This window comes from Panthera pardus, unplaced genomic scaffold (assembly GCF_024362965.1).
Source record: "Panthera pardus isolate Hobbes unplaced genomic scaffold, ASM2436296v1 HiC_scaffold_10, whole genome shotgun sequence".
Taxonomy (NCBI): Eukaryota; Metazoa; Chordata; class Mammalia; order Carnivora; family Felidae; genus Panthera; species Panthera pardus.
The window spans coordinates 43,604,894-43,620,745 of record NW_026526655.1 but is presented as its reverse complement, the minus strand read 5'-3'; the positions used below and the strand labels follow the sequence as shown (position 1 = coordinate 43,620,745).

General features: G+C 40.0%; 1 protein-coding gene across 1 annotated transcript in view; it reads right to left on the bottom strand.

The window, feature by feature from the left end:
• Nucleotides 1–15,852, bottom strand: part of STAT4 (signal transducer and activator of transcription 4) — a 113,402-nt gene that overhangs the window by 88,859 nt on the left and 8,691 nt on the right. The gene's annotated exons all lie outside the window — the stretch shown is intronic.

Genomic DNA, 15,852 nt, shown 5'->3' with positions numbered 1-15,852 from the left:
AATGGAACAATTCAAATTCAGATTCCCTGATCTAAATGTATAGAAGAATGTTTTTCTAAAAGAAACTGGCAAAAGAAATAATGTTTTATTTTCATATCACTTTGTGTCTTGAAGACCTTTACACGCACAATTGTAGGCACGTTGTGGGGACTCAGTAAGTGCTTGTTAAATGCAGAGTGAGTGGCAATCCTGATTTTGTCATGAATAGGGAAGGTGGATAGTAAGTTTGACCCCAACTTTAAAAATGACAAACATCTGAGGAACAAGTAGGCAAAATGACCCCTGCCTAAGATGCACAGCTCCTAAGGACGGATCTGAGGTTGTCTTTGCAGATGCTGGGCATATATACACACACCACACAAAACTGGGATGTTTGGTCCCATGCCACAGTGCCATTGTCCTGCTACATCCCTGTTTTATTCTAGTTAATGGTGAGAGCACAGGAGCTGAAAATGCCATTACAATCTGTTTTCTAACTAAGAATTAACTGGACTGAACTGACCCCAAAGTCAGAAAAATTACTCCTAGGACCCGGGTCCACCTTCCTGAGAGCTGAACTTAAGGGTTCAGCTGAACCTGAAGGGCTGAAGAAGGGAAGGATAAGGTGTGTGGTCCGAGGACCCTCTTCTCTGTTGCAGCCTCTAGAAATGCCTTTACTCATTCTCCCCTCCTTTGCTTTCACTCTCTAAGCGCTAAGTCTCCCATCACAAGAAAACTATAGAACATTTCTTTTGAAAACTGAGCGCCTCTCGATTCTCTTGAATGTCTGGCCCTAGATAAAGGGGCATTTTGTCGCGCTGTCTGGGGGCTAATAGTGCCACGCTGGCTCCGTGACACATAGCTTGCAAAGGAGATGACATGTCCGAAAATACCCCCTCTCATCAAAGCCACAGCCACTGGCCAGCCTAGCTCCAGACTTTTCTCTGAAACCCGTGTACTCAGTCTAATGTCAGACATTATAGCTCAGAGAAGCTGGTTAAGAAAGAGAAGGGGGGCTCACTTTCAGCACTCCGCGAGGACACACCTCCGCATCAGCCACCACGGTCCCTCCCGCCGTGCAGATGTGCGGGCTGAGCTCCCGAGTCTCGCGCACAGACCTGCGCGGGAGCGCATCTTTGCCTCGTGGAGTCGGACGCTGTTCAGAAGAACCCATCCTCACACCAGTTAAAGTGAAGTGAACTGTCACACCACCAAGTGCACAGCCCCGGCGGCATTCTGCATAAGCATTTCCTGACCCGCGCTCCTCCGGAGAAGCAACTCCAAGGTGCGATCTGCCTACTTACCTGGCTCTCTCAGCCCAGGCCCCAGGCGGTGCCAAAGTCCAAAGTCAGAATCGCCCCTCACAGTCCCCAGGACAAAGCCGCTGACGCCATTGTCAGTAGGGGATTTGCATTTCTCCTCCCACTTGAGGCTTTCCTGTGCGTCAGTGGTAGAGTCTCTGGGACTTTACTTGAGTCGGTTCCCACCCACTCTCTATTCTAGAAATGCTAAAGAACAGAAACAATCAGGCTGGAGCCCCTCTGCAGGGCGCCTTCTCTTTATCTACACCCCCCCCCCCCCCCCCCCCCCCGGCCCGCCATCATTCCTGCGACTGCAGGTGGTCTGAGGGTGTGTGAGTAGGTGGAGTTACGCGCAATCATTTTCCTCAGGGGGGTCCCATACATCTGAGACCCCTGCAGACTTCTCTGGAGCTAAATTCCTGGCTTCCTGGCTTCCTCCTTTGAGGCTCCACACTCACCCTGGTGAGCCAGCCCCTGGGATGGAAGGGGTGCCAGGACCGAAATATCAAACTCCTAGACTTCACTGTGCTCCAATTCCAGCAGGGTCTGCTCACTAGGAAGAAGACAACCTCACCCAAAGGTTTGGGCCAGCTCCTGTGTGGGCCACTCATGCCCGCCGTCACTAGTCCAGGATTCTCCTTCCCACTTGCCAGGTAGCCCTGTTCCTGGTCACCGTGGTATGCTTTTCTCCCTTTGTGACATGGGCCTATTCTAGAATCACAGAGCTGGAGGGAGCTTTGGTCTCATCTGATTCTAACACCTCTTTCATATCTGGAGAGACTGAGGCCCAGAGAGGTGACAGGAGTTATTCAATGAGTTAGCTTCTGAGCCTGGATAAGAGGCCAGGGGTTCCATTCCCTCCTTGGTGGTCTTTTTATTTCATCTTCTCCAGGCTAGATGTTAACCCTCAGCACACACGAGTTCTATGAACGTTCAGGCAAATAAAGACAGAAATAAAGGAAGATAGACCGAACAAGGCAGAAAGAATGACTCGGTTTGCTTACGCCTGAGCCTACAGCAATACACCAAAGTAAAAGGCCTGCTTCCTCACTCCTGGACCAGCCATCACACATGTGCACTGCCCCGGATGCTCCTCTCCCAGGTGACATTATCAGGTGCTTTAAATTCACTGCCCCTCTCCCTCCCTCATACACAAAAAGTCAGTCAACTCTAAAGTCATACTCTCTACATCACTCTACTCTGATCAGGTAGGCCTGGTCTTGGCTGCTTGCTTCCTGGGCAGTTTCTGGGAGCTTCCACTACTCTGTCTGCACCCGAAGAAAGTGCCTAATTGAGGGTATTCCAATAAGCTAAGGAGCAAAGTCTGGTTTGCTCTGGGGAAGCAGTCACTGCCTTTAGGAAAAAGTCCAAATTCTTGGTACTCGAAGTGCTGTACAGTTTGGTCCCAACCTATCCGGAAACTCCCCTCCCCCTCCTCCTCCCCCTACTCCCTACCCAGAAGCCTGAGATCTGAGGCAGACTAGTCTGTTCTGCTCCCTAGATTAACCTCTCCTATTTCTGTATTGATTCAGCGTTGATTCTCCTTTCAATGGCAGCTTCCTTCCCCAATTTGTGTAAATTTTTAAACATTTAATTTTAATTCCAGTGTAATTAACATACAGTGTTATATTACTTTCAGGTGTTCCATAAAGCAATTCGGTGAGTCCATATATTACTCAGTGCTCATCAAGGTAAGTGTGCTTCCAACCCCTTTACCTATTCACCCATCCCTGCACCCACCTCCCCTCTGGGAACCATCAACTTATTGTCTATAGTTGAGAGTCTGTTTTTTGGTTTGTCCTTTTTTTTTTTTTTCTTCTTTTTTTTAAGATCCTGTCCCTGGTAAAGATTTCACTGTTGACTCCATCTCACAGCCATTTTCCCTTGCTCTGAATTCTCATCACACTTCTCATACAAACTAGCACTTTCCAAGAAAAAAATGAAATGCAAGCCAAGTGTTTAAATTTTCTAGTAGCCACATTGAAAAAGGTAAAAGGAACAGGCAAAATTAATTTCAAGCATGTAAATAATCCAATAATACAGAATATCAACATTTTTCAATATAAAAATATTAATGAGATACTTTGCATTCCTTATTTCATACTAAATCTCCAAAGTCTGGTGTGCAATTGACATTTTCAGGAAATCTCCATTTGGACAAGGCACACTTCAAGTGCTAGTCTCCATTTGGATAGCCTCATGTGGCTAGCGGCTACCCTATTGGACAGCGCAGATCTAGACCACTCATTTAACACTTTTCACTTCCTGCCTTTTACTGTTAGTCATACTGGTTTTGTGTGTCTTTATTCAACTGTTGAGTGCCTGCTATACAAAACAGACTTTGTTCTCTTCTTCCTTTTAAGGACCTCACTCCAGGACTCCCTCAGCAGCTTTCAAACTGATCTTATGACACACTTATCCTCTTAAAATTGTTGACAACTCCAAAGAATTTCGGTGTTATTATTATGTATTAAATTCCTATTTACTGTATTAAAATTTAACCTGAGAACAAAATTAAAATGTTTATTCGTGGGAAATAAACCTATTATGTGTTAAACTTTTTTAAATATTTATTTATTTATTTATTTATTTATTTATTTATTTATTTAGATTGGGGGAAGGGCAGAGAAAGAGGGAGAGAGAGAATCCCAAACAGGCTCTATACAGTCAGCGCAGAGCCAGATGTGTGTCTCCATCCCATGAACCATGAGACCATGACCTGAGCTGAAAACAAGAGTCAGACTCTTAACTGACTGAGCCACCCAGGCCCCTGTGTTAAATGTTTTTAAAATTAAAAACAAGTATATTTCCAATATAAAAAAAAAATAGTGAGGGGGCACCTGGCTGGCTCGGTCAGTGGAGCATGCAATTTGTTGATCTCGGGGTTGTGTGTTTGAGCCCCATGTTCGGTGTAGAGATTACTTAAAATTAAATCTTTAAGGGATCCCTGGGTGGTTCAGTCATTGAGCATCTGACTTCAACTCAGGTCATGATTTCACAGTTCATGAGTTCGAGCCCTACATCTGGCTCACTGCTGTCAGCTCGGAGCCTGCTTCGGATCCTCTGTACCCCCCCGTCAGCCTTTCCCCTGCTTGTTCTGTCTCTCTCTCTCTCAAAATAAAATAAGCATTTAAAAATATTTAAAAAAAATAAAATCTTTCAAAAATTAGTGAGAATGAGTGGCATTGATTTACATTTTGAAAATCTGTAATGTATGGCTTGAGAAAAGACGGCTGGATTCTTATATCTGCTTTTGCATTTTATCTTTTGCAAGATATTGTTTTGGTTGATGTATTTGAAGAAAAACTGGACTCGCACAGTTATGTAATTGGAAAAGGAACAGCATTTTAATAGCCTTTTCAGATAAGGTGGATATCCTTCTTTGATGCCACAAAACTCAACAAGTGGTAATTTTTTAAGGATTGGTTGCACTGTGGGATGTGAAACTCTATCAACCAACTTTACATATACTGTTACGTGAAAATCTGTTAATATATCTTCTAGTTCAAATAGAACTTTACTCACACATGATTTTGTAATATCACACATTAGTTATTTGGAAAACATGAGTCCACTAAATTACACATCCTGTAAATGCTGACACACTTCATCATACAAATCAAAATCATATTAGCTAATACCACCACTGATCTCATTAGAAAAGTATTTATTTTTGAGGGAGAGAGAGAAAGCACGCGCCTGTGCATGCACAAGTAGGGGAAGGGCAGAGAGAGAGAGAGAGGGAACACAGAATCCAAAGCAGGTTACAGGCTCCGAACCCGTAAACTGTGGGATCGTGACCTGAGCTGAAGTTGGATGCTCAACCGACTGAGCCACCCAGGTGCCCCTGGAAAGGTATTTTTAAGTATTGGGAAGTTGTAAGGTTCATAGCAAGGATACAAGTTTTCCAAATTCTAGTTTTTGCTTGAGAACTCTAATTTTATTATTGGAAACAGACATTGCCAATTGTTTTCCCTGAAATGACGGTCACACTTTGTTCATTTTCAGGATAATGTGTTCCAAATACCCTAGTTTGAACAACCACTTGTCAAGTCATTCTTCCAAGTAGAAATGATGTTCTATGACAATCACACAAGTGCTTTGCCTTGAGACGATCATCATGCCTTAACATGTGTACTTCTCATTCTATGACAGAATATTAAGGAGACATTAATTTAAAATTTAATAAAATTAATTTTCCCACTTTACTGGGAACATTATTAAGTCAAACTGGTATTTAAACATTTTTAAGTGTTTGGTGCTAAAGAGTACAATGACTTCTAGAATAATACGGCATCACTGCCTTGGTTCATGCTAAGGCACTGGCATTACCCACCATTGCTTTGGTACCATCAGTGCCAATGTCAACAGAGTGAAAAAGTAAAACATTATTGTTATAAAAAGTTTTATTTTCAGATTTCCTTAAAAAAAAAAAAGTCTTGCCCACCATATCCTATCTACCATAGTCAGTTTACCCAGTAGTATATTATGAGGGAATCTGCCCAAATGAACGCTTTATTTCTTGGTTAAAGCATCTGCCTTAAACCTCTGTTTGCCTTCCTGTTTCATGAACTGAGCCAGGCTTCTGAGAACAGATTCTTGATGTCTACTTCTTTCTTAGAATCAAGTCTAAATAGCCACGTCACAGTATTTTGGCCCTACATCTACCCTGGCTTCATCATTCCCAGAGAGCCGGGGAAGAGAAAGAAAACCAAACAAAAGCACCCTAAAGTGAAATCCCTAGTTTACCAAACTCAAAGGCCACCACAGATTCCACTCCCCCATATAATTGATGCCTCAATTGTCCTACTTAGAAGCCCCACTTCTAATTTTTTTCTTGCCCCATCTTAACAGGGAGATATCAGATTATACACTTGCAGAAAAATAGATTCTAGTTCTGATTGTGCCACTTCCGAGCTGTACAAAGTCAGATCAGCTACCTAATGTCTCTGAGCCCGAAACTCTCTGTAAAAATGGGGATATTATATCCCACATGGAATTGCTGGGAAGATTCAAAGATCTAATAGAAGGAATGAGATGAGAGAAAACACTCAACAATAGCTACTATTAATAGAATAATAATAACCAAGTTGTGAGGAACTTCGAAAGTTATTAGGTTAAGCCTCCTCCTTCCCTTCTCTCCTACTGTATAGATGGGGTTTCAAATGGAGATGAAGAGAGATCAGGTGAGGTGGGCAGGTTCACATGCGTGTATCAGAGTCAGAGAGAATTCAGCCAGTTCTTCTTGACTGCTTTTTCTACCATGTCTAAGTAGAGCTGCTTGTTTAGGAGTTAGCAAGAGAAGAGAAGGGGTTATCACTGTCCCTGCTGCAAGTTATAACCCAGATCCACCTTCTCTCAATTTTTGTACAAAGAATAAAACATTTGTTGGTTTTCATTTTTGTGGAAGCACCTTCCCTGTCCTGCCCAAGCTTCTCTAACGTGTCCTAGGAAAACCAGTGTGAGTTAGAGTTTGATGTTGGAGAGAGGGCACATGGGCATACAGAAGGACATACTGAGTCTTCAAATGAGTGGTACAGCAAAGATAACTGGGACAAGGCAGTCTGGTGTGTATCTTACCAGCTCATCTGTATGCAGTTTCCTCAAGCTCCATCAGAATAGGGACAATGTCTCTCATACAAAAGACTTTAAATACCTACCTTCTTAGTTTGCTCAAGTCCAGTTTCCAATGACTGTGCTCCCTCTACTGCCATCTCAGGAGCATTACAATTTATAAAGGACAACATTCTTTCCAATAATAATAGGACTTTTTCAGCTATAACTGCATGCAAGACAAAGTGCTGAGATTTACATGCATAATTTACCCAATTGTCAAATGCCCCATAGTATTAAGTATCATTCTTATTTCCAATTGACAAAGAAATTAGGCTTAATGAGGCTCGAGGACCTGGTCAACGGTAATCAGATGGTAAGGTGCGGGTTCTGGAGTCAAACTTAGGACTCTCTGGCTCCAGAAACATTTGTGACCATTTGTCTTTGCTAAAAATCTTATCTGCTCGTACAAGAAAAGTAATAAATTTCTCAGAAACCTATTGAGGAAGTTAGTTGAAGGATCTAAACACAAGTTCCAAAATAGAGAGGCTCATTGTAAAGGCTATTAATTAAAGGTGAGGCATATTCTCTGATTTTCCAGCTTTCCCTGGGAACATATGGACAGTTAGCCATGCATTTAAAAGTCATGGGTGTGTCAGGATGGTGGCCACATTGCCAACAGAGTTCCAAATCGTTTAGCAAATTATGTGGCTCTATAACATCTTGTTTCTATTGTACATAAGGTGACTGTTTCTGCTGAGTCACAAATTAGAAAATGAGATCCAACAGAAGGCTAGGATATTTGAAGTATAGACTTGTCCAAAAAAATTCTATGCTTCTGGTCAGTTAAATAACCCTTAACTGCCCTATTCCATTTAATGTATTTTTCATGTGTTGGTCTTTCTCAGAATTGAATATTTAGAGCATCAGACCTAAATGTAATTTTTCTTTGTATTACAGTGCCTGGCATAGAGCAGCTATTTAAGAAATATTTACTGAACTGACAGAGGGCTGAAGGAGTGCCCCTTTACCTTCATCGGTCCTGAGGAGGGCTTTTTCAGAAGACTTGCCTTGTCCAGGCACTTCATTCTCACTAAGGTTGTCACTACCCTTGATAGTTATAATAATATCTCACATTTATAGGTTTATAAATGGTTATATAAAGTTTATATGATGATTTGATGTACATCAATTCTGTCTAAACACCAAGTTGAAGAGGGTAGAGGAGGTTATCTTTCCATCTCTCTCTCAAATATTTTAGGGAGAGGACTATCTTTGCTTAGGAAAAGAATTTGGTTAAGCTGCTTGGGATAGTAAGAAAAAGTGAAAAAGACAGCTAAATATGCTCTATTTAAAGACAAATAGAAACTGGGAATGTGGAGCTGATAGCAGAGAAAAGAAGAAAGGAAGGAAAAGAAAAAGATACAAAGGGAGCTAAAGAGGAGGAGAGAGTGGGAGAGAGAAGAAAACATGGCACAAAACTTGCAAAGAATGAAGGGGCTCAGTATAAAATCTCTGCTGGTGCAATCTAATGACATGGCTAATGATTTATATCAAATTACGTTCTGTCTTTGTTGCATACCTCCTCCTCCCTCCTCAGTCTTCAAGAATGACTGGTATGGTTTTTACTGTGGTCATATTGAAGGAAATGAAAGAAAGAAAGGAGTATTAAAAAGTGTGGTATATCTTTCCATTTACATAAGTCTTATTTGGTTTTTTTCATTAATGTTTTGTATAAAAATCCTAAACAGTTTTTGTTAGATTTATATCAAATTACTTTTTATGGCTTTTAAAATTTCAAATTCCAGTTGTTCATTGCAACTAATTTTTGTATACTGACAGTGTATCCTGTGACCTTGCTAAACTCCTCTATTAGTTACAGAATGTTTTTGTAGATTCTTTGGAATTGTCAGCATACACAATCACATTATCTGTGAATAAAGACTGTTTTTTTCCCCTTTGTAATCCGTATGTCCTTTATTTCTTTTTCTTGTCTTATTACCTTATCTAGTTCTTCCAGTGCATTGTCAAATAGGAGTGATGAGAGAAGACATCTTTGACTTGTTCTTGATCTTTGGAGGAAGGCATTCAGTCTCTTACCATTAAGTACATTAACTGTAAGTTTTTCAAATATACCCTTTAATATATTAAGGGTATAAGGTTAAGGAGTTCACTTCTATTCCTTGTTTTTTTTTTGTTTTTGTTTTTTTCTTTTGATAATTTTTATCATGAATGAATGTGGAAATAGAGGGGTTTTTTTTTTGCATCTGTTGATATGGCCATATGTTTTTTTTCTTGTTTAGTCTGGTAATCTGACGAATTACATTGATTTTCAAATGTTAAACTAGTCTCAGATTCTTGGAATAAACTCCACTTTGTTGTGAGGTATATTCCTTTGTATATATTGCCAGATTTAATTTGCTATTATTTTACAAGGATTTTCAGCTCTATTTTTATGAGATATTGGTCCATAACTTTCTTTTCTTATAATGTCTGTGTTTTATTTCGTTATTAAAGTAATACTGGTCTCAGAATAGGTTAAGAAGTGTTTCCTCCCTTCAATTTTCTAGAAGAGATTATGTAGAGTTTGTATTATTTCTTCCTTAAATTTGAACCATAGATCATGACCTGAGCTGAAGTTGGATGTTTAACCAACTGAGCCACGCAGGTGTCCCCTATTTCTTACTAAAATTTGAAAGAATTCACCAATAAAACTATGTCTCCCTGGAATTTTCTTAGTGGAAAATTTTTACTCCACAAGTTCAATTTCTTTTTTTCTTATTGAGGTATAGCTGGCATATAGCATTATATTAGTTTCAGGTGTACAACATAATGATTTGATATTTGTATATATTGCTAAATGATCATCACAATAAGTTTGGTTAACATTCATCCCCATGAATAGTTACAATTTTTTTTTCTTGCAATGAGGACTTTTAGGATCTACTCTCTCAATTTCTGTATTAGACATAAAACTGTTCTGGATACCTAGTTTGTATCATTCAAAGAGTTTGTTCATCTGTTATATTTGTAGGCATAAAGTTGTTAAAAATATTCTCTTCTTATTATTTTAATTATGATCTATAGTAATGTCACCTCTCTCAATCCTGATATTGGTAATTTGTATCTTTTCTTTTTTCCAGGACAATCTGACTAGAAGTTTATCAATTTTATTGATCTGAAAAAACAAGCTTCAGGTTTCATTGATTCTCTATATTGCTTTTCTGCTTTCTGCTTCATTGATTTCTGCTCTTGCCTTTATTATTTCCTTCTGCTAACTTTGGTTTCAATTTGCTTTTCTTTTTCGTGTGTCTTAAGGTAGAAGCTTAGGTCATTGATTTTTCTAAGATAAACATATATGTTTCCCCTTTCCCATTGCTTTAGCTGTATCCCACAAATTTTGATATATTATAGTTTAATTCTCAGTCATTTTGTTCAAAATACTTTCTCATTTCCCTGTGATTTCTTCTATGATGTATGCATTTGTTTTGTTTTGCTTTAGATCTGTGTCACTTAGTTTCCAAATATTTGGAGACTTTTCTAGATATCTTTTTATTATTTATTTTAACTTAATTCCATTGTGGTTAGAGAATTTTTTTAATTTGAGTTATTTTAAATTTATTGATTCTTTTCTTAGTGACATAATATGGCCTATCTTGGTCAATGTTTAGGGTTCACTTAAAAGAATGTGTTCTCTGTAGCTGTTGGGAGGAGTGTTCTATCAATATCAATTAGGTAAAGTTGGTTGATAGTGGTATTCAACTCTTGTATTTCACTCCAGATTTTCAGCCTATTTCTTCAGCTATTATTATCAGAGAAGTGTCAAAATCTTCAGCCATAATTCTACATTTTCCTCCAGTTCTGTCACATTTTGTTTCATGTATTCTGAGGCTTTATGTTTAGGTGTATAAACATTTAGGATTCTCTTGCCCAATTGATGATTTTTCCCTTCATGATTATGAAATGACCCTTTTTATCTGGGATAAATATTTTTTGCTCTGAAGTCGACTTCATTTGATATTTATATATCCACTTCAGCTTTCTTTGATTCATGTCAGAATGGTATATTCGTTTCCAGATATTTTAATGTATTTATTTTATATTCGAAGTGGGCTTCCCATTGGTAGCGAATAATTCGTCTTGCTTTTTTACTCAATTTGACAATTTCCCCGCTCTGCCTGTTGACAGCATGTACTAAGCGCTACGTGAGCTAAGTTGTTCCCCCCACTCCTCTCTAGTGGTTTTATTCCCCTAACTGTGGGTAGTTCCCTCACACACATGCACTGATCAGTAACTGAAGAATCAAGGGGAGTGTTCAGCAGTCTCCTATCTGGTGCTCTGCCCTGTGAATTTTGGCCATCTTGGTCTCCCCAAATTCTCAACTCTGTCTTCTCATCTTGGGAGACTGCCAGGGTCTGTTTGAGTTCCCGCTTTCTGTGTTGCGTCCTGGAAACGTTCCTCAGAAAATAAGATGGAGCAGAAAGATGTCTCATTTCTTCACTTCTTCCAGGGATCATTCTCTTGCACTGCTTCTGTTTGCCAATGCCTGAAAACCCATTGTTTCGTATGTGTATTTTTTCTTTTTCTGTTAAGGGAGGAGGATAAACCGACCCCTGGAAGGGCTGCCAGATTTAATAAAACAAGACTCTCAGTTAAATCTGAATGTCAAATCAACAGCAAGTACTTGTTTAGTATATGTATGACCCATAGTTATAGTATAAGTATGCCTGAAATTCAAATTTAATGGGTCTTCTTGGATTTTATCTGGCAACCCTAATCCCTGTTCAATCCATCATGTTCAAAGCAGAAGTCCCCAGATGCTCTTTTAAGTGCCAGAGCTATATACTTGTTTGGAAATCCATTCAATTCAGTATGAAATATTTACTGAACTGCTACGGCGTGCTTATCACAATGAGAATGATTCTAGGTCAGAATCTTCTTGAAGATACATCACATTGGCAGAGAAGACAAAATAAGCATACGAAACTATAAGTGCTCAGTTGACCTACAATACTAAGCACAAATGTCACAGGAATTCAGAAAAGTTAAAGGCTAAAATGAACCGAAGAAGTCCGAAAATACGGAGATGTGGTTAACAGAAAGAGTGAAAAATTAAAGAATTGTATTCGGTCAGGGGAAAGGGCAAGGATGTTCTACCTGCCTAAAGAAGGTAAGACTGGCAGCCTTCCAGAGAGTGAGGAAAACAACCTGAACAAAAGATGCTTTGGGCAAGTCATGATAAACAAGGTTAATTGGTACCAGGACATTTAGGAACAGTTGTTCTGTTTGTTCATTGCACAAGGGAGCCCGGTTGGGAGGATGAGTGAGGACTGAAGTCTGAACTGCTCCAGTTCCCAGGACATGAGCCTCTATGCAGGGCCTCATCCAATGAGAGAAAGGGACGCTTTTTTCTAATGCTAAGCTGCTTTGTGGGACATTTAAGGTCCTAGGTGGGAACTTCGGTATCTCCCTTTTGAGTAGTCACAGTACGTCTATACCTGTGACCCAGATTCTCCCATGTTGGAATCACTGTGAGGAAAAGTGGGTGGAGATGTTACAAGGCGCAGCATCTCTGAGCTACAAACATTGTTCTACTGGGCTACTGTGGAATAAAAAGAGTGGGAAGGGACAAAATAAAATTTAATTTCATAGTTTGAAGGAGCAAAGTAGGTAAGCAAGATTGGAGCTGATAGGGTTTTGGATAGAACCCCTCTGAAGTTCAACATCAGCGCTGTGTAGTCTGTCTATTAGCAGAAGGTTATCCAATGAAGAATGGCCCTAAATCCAGTGCTGTAAATTCAAAGGCCTCCTGGAACGGGTAGTTAATGGACTTGTGGAGAACCTTTCTAACAGGCACCTGAAAATCTTTTTTCTCTGGAAAACCTTTCAGGAGGAGCTGCAAATCAAGACTTTTAGGGAAAATGGAATCTCAATTTTGGCATAATTTTTAAAATGTAGACCCCTCTATGTATATCTCACAAAGCACAGTGTAGACTTACACTGTTCCGAACAGATAATGCAGATCCGTAGACGTGAATGCTACTGGTGCGCTTTCTCTGTTCTAAAGCAGTATTTCCGGGGAGCCTGGGTGGCTCAGTCCATTGAGCGTCCAACTCTCGATTTCGGCTCAGGTCATGACCCCAGGGTCATGAGATCAAGCCCTGCGTCTGGCTCCACACTGAGCTTAGAGCCTAAGAGTCTCTCTCTTTCTCTCTCCATCTCTCCCCCCTTCTCTCTTTCAAATAAAATAAATAAATAAATAAATAAATAAATAAATAAATAAATAATAAAATAAAAATAAAGCTGTGTTTCCTAGCTCTAACCATGGTACACACTAGCTCCATGACCTCCCCCAAAAAAGAAGAGAAAGAGAAGGGGGAAACAGAGGAGAACCAAGGCAGACATTACTCTATATATCAAGACAGGATGAATGCAAATATTTTGGAAGCCGTAAACCACAACAACTACTTCCTTTTCTCTCCTCATTTCATCAGTTTGATCTTCTTAAAAGGATGAGGCAACCCAATGCAGACTTAACTGGTTGGAACAATAGGCTCATGTTCAGTTTTATCACCCACATTTCATACTAGTATCCCTGTCTGGAAACTCTGAGGGTTTTTATTACTCATCTCTACGGAAAAAGCCTCTATAAGATCTTCACCAGCTTGGAAATCCTTGATACAAGAAAAAAAAATCCCCAAAGCAAATAACCACCTGTAACAAATAAATGATTTGTGAAAAAAATGTCATTGGAAGGGTGAATCATTCTTTCTTACATATATAGAAATTATCAAGGACTGTGCAGTCAAAAATGAAGAATTGTTGGGGCTCCGGGGTTGCTTAGTCAGTTAAGTGCCTGACCGGCTCAGGTCATGATGTCACGGTTCGTGGGTTTGAGCCCCGAGTCGGGCTGTGTGCTGACAGCTTAGAGCCTGGAGCCTGCTTCAGATTCTGTGTCTCCCTCTCTCTGCCCCTCCCCGACTCACGCTGTCTTTCTCTGTCTCAAAAAAAATAAACATTTGAAAAAATTTTGTAAAAAGTGAAGAATTGCTATCTTCTTTCTCTGAAGAATTGTTCGACTTCTCAAATCGTTGCTGATGAGGGGGCAATAAATGCATGTCTTACCTTTTCGGCTACTGCCTGGGTCGATCCTTCTGTGTGGACTACCAAGTTCCTGCTTAGTTTTATACTCTATTAGAGCAAAGGGGGAAAGTCTAACACAAAACTAACAACACAGTTTTTAATGGAAAAGTGCTATTTTAAGGACAGCCAGTCCTATCACATAAAGCTGTCTATATTGGTCAAGTTGTAAAGGTTTTCTTTTCCTTAGTTTGAAGGCTAGAACCTTAACTGAGCACCAGAGGGTACTCTTCTCACAGGGAAGCCAACTGGCAGGGAGATGAAAAATGAAGGCTTCTGAGTTTCCTTCACATGTAAAACAGATGAATGTTATTCTCTAGGCTTTTCTCATTCGGGATTGTGTAATGGCCTTGACCCTGACATATCATGGTGTTTACAGAATTAATAAACTAGGCCCCACGAACTTGCTCTGTGGCTCTGGCGAGGGTATGGGATAGTGCTTTACACCAGGATGGATGTAGGGGGAAGGAGAGGGGAATGTGAACAATAATACTTAGGTCAAACGATTACAGAGATTTATTCCTGGTTTTGCTTAACTCGAATACCTGAATGGTGACATTGTTAGATTCATATCTAGGTGAGATCTGAGCCAGGAATTTGGTCAATTGAGATAAAACCTTTCTCTGCACTGTATTTATTTAGGGTTGTCAAGTTTACACAGAGTGGTAATGCCAAGGTATCAAGGATCTCTTGCCTTTCCATAACACTTTCCATAGCACTCCCCAAGATATATCATCAGAGTAAAGGTGGTGTACTTGTTACACAAATGCACCTTCGAGACAAGTCCTCTCGTTGTCCCCTCCAGATAAGTGACCACTTTTAAATCCTCTTTTTGGAAATTCTAGAGCCACTACTGCTTATTGGCTGGTTGACTGGCTGCTTTTTTCAGAGAATGTTCTCTAATAACCCAATTCACTTTTTATATAAAGGCAAGGTCTCTGCATTCACTACCTTATTTGCTACAGGGAGTAGAAAAATTTGCAAGGAAATCACAAGAGAAGTATTAATCTTTAACAAATGTTGTTATGATATAAATGATTAATAATCATTCATTACACAAAATAACATCCATTCTCAAATCCTGACATCCGTGGTAATGTACTGAAAAGCTATCCTTTCAAACTTCCTTTTCAGCCACATTCAATCTGCAGATTCTCTCGGGGTGGAAAAGCTGGTCATGTGTGGTCGTATCAGATGTAACGTGAAACTTGACGTGATTGCATAGTGGTAACTTGGACCAGAAGCGCATTGTCGTCTTGCCCACACTCTGCAATACTGCCTCATTGTAAACAAGATGTCTGGCTTACTTGGGACATCCTTTCAAAATGTTTAAACTAAAATAAAAGCTGACATCATAGGGGAAGTCTGTATTCCCCGTGTATTTCTAACTTTGTATGCCATTCCCAGAGAAAGCCACTGGATGTTGCTTAACGATGATAACAATGGATCACATACAGTGGTTGGCAAAGGGAAAAAAAAAAACAATTAGTCATCCAGTCAACTCATCTTCCCGGCAAAGGGCAGAATACTTAGATAGGGAACCTAACACTCTATTTAAGGCAAATGGCCAAGTATTAAGAACTACACTGACATCGTTGTCTCCTCTAGCAAAACTGACCGAGCACCGAATCTGTGTTAGTTGGCTGCACCCATGCCCTACTTGATTCCTTAAATGGAAGGTTCCAGTACAGTGCTGCTCTTTTCTTTGGAGATAGCCAATAGAGTAAATGTTGTCTGGTGGAAGGTAATTAACTCTTATAAATGATGCCTGTGCAAAACTGAAGGTCAGGTTACTACAGAGAATACCTTGACAAGCCAAGGCCAACACAGAGGAAAAGTCCTGGAGAGTCCTCCTCTCTGGAGAGTTTATCACCTTTGC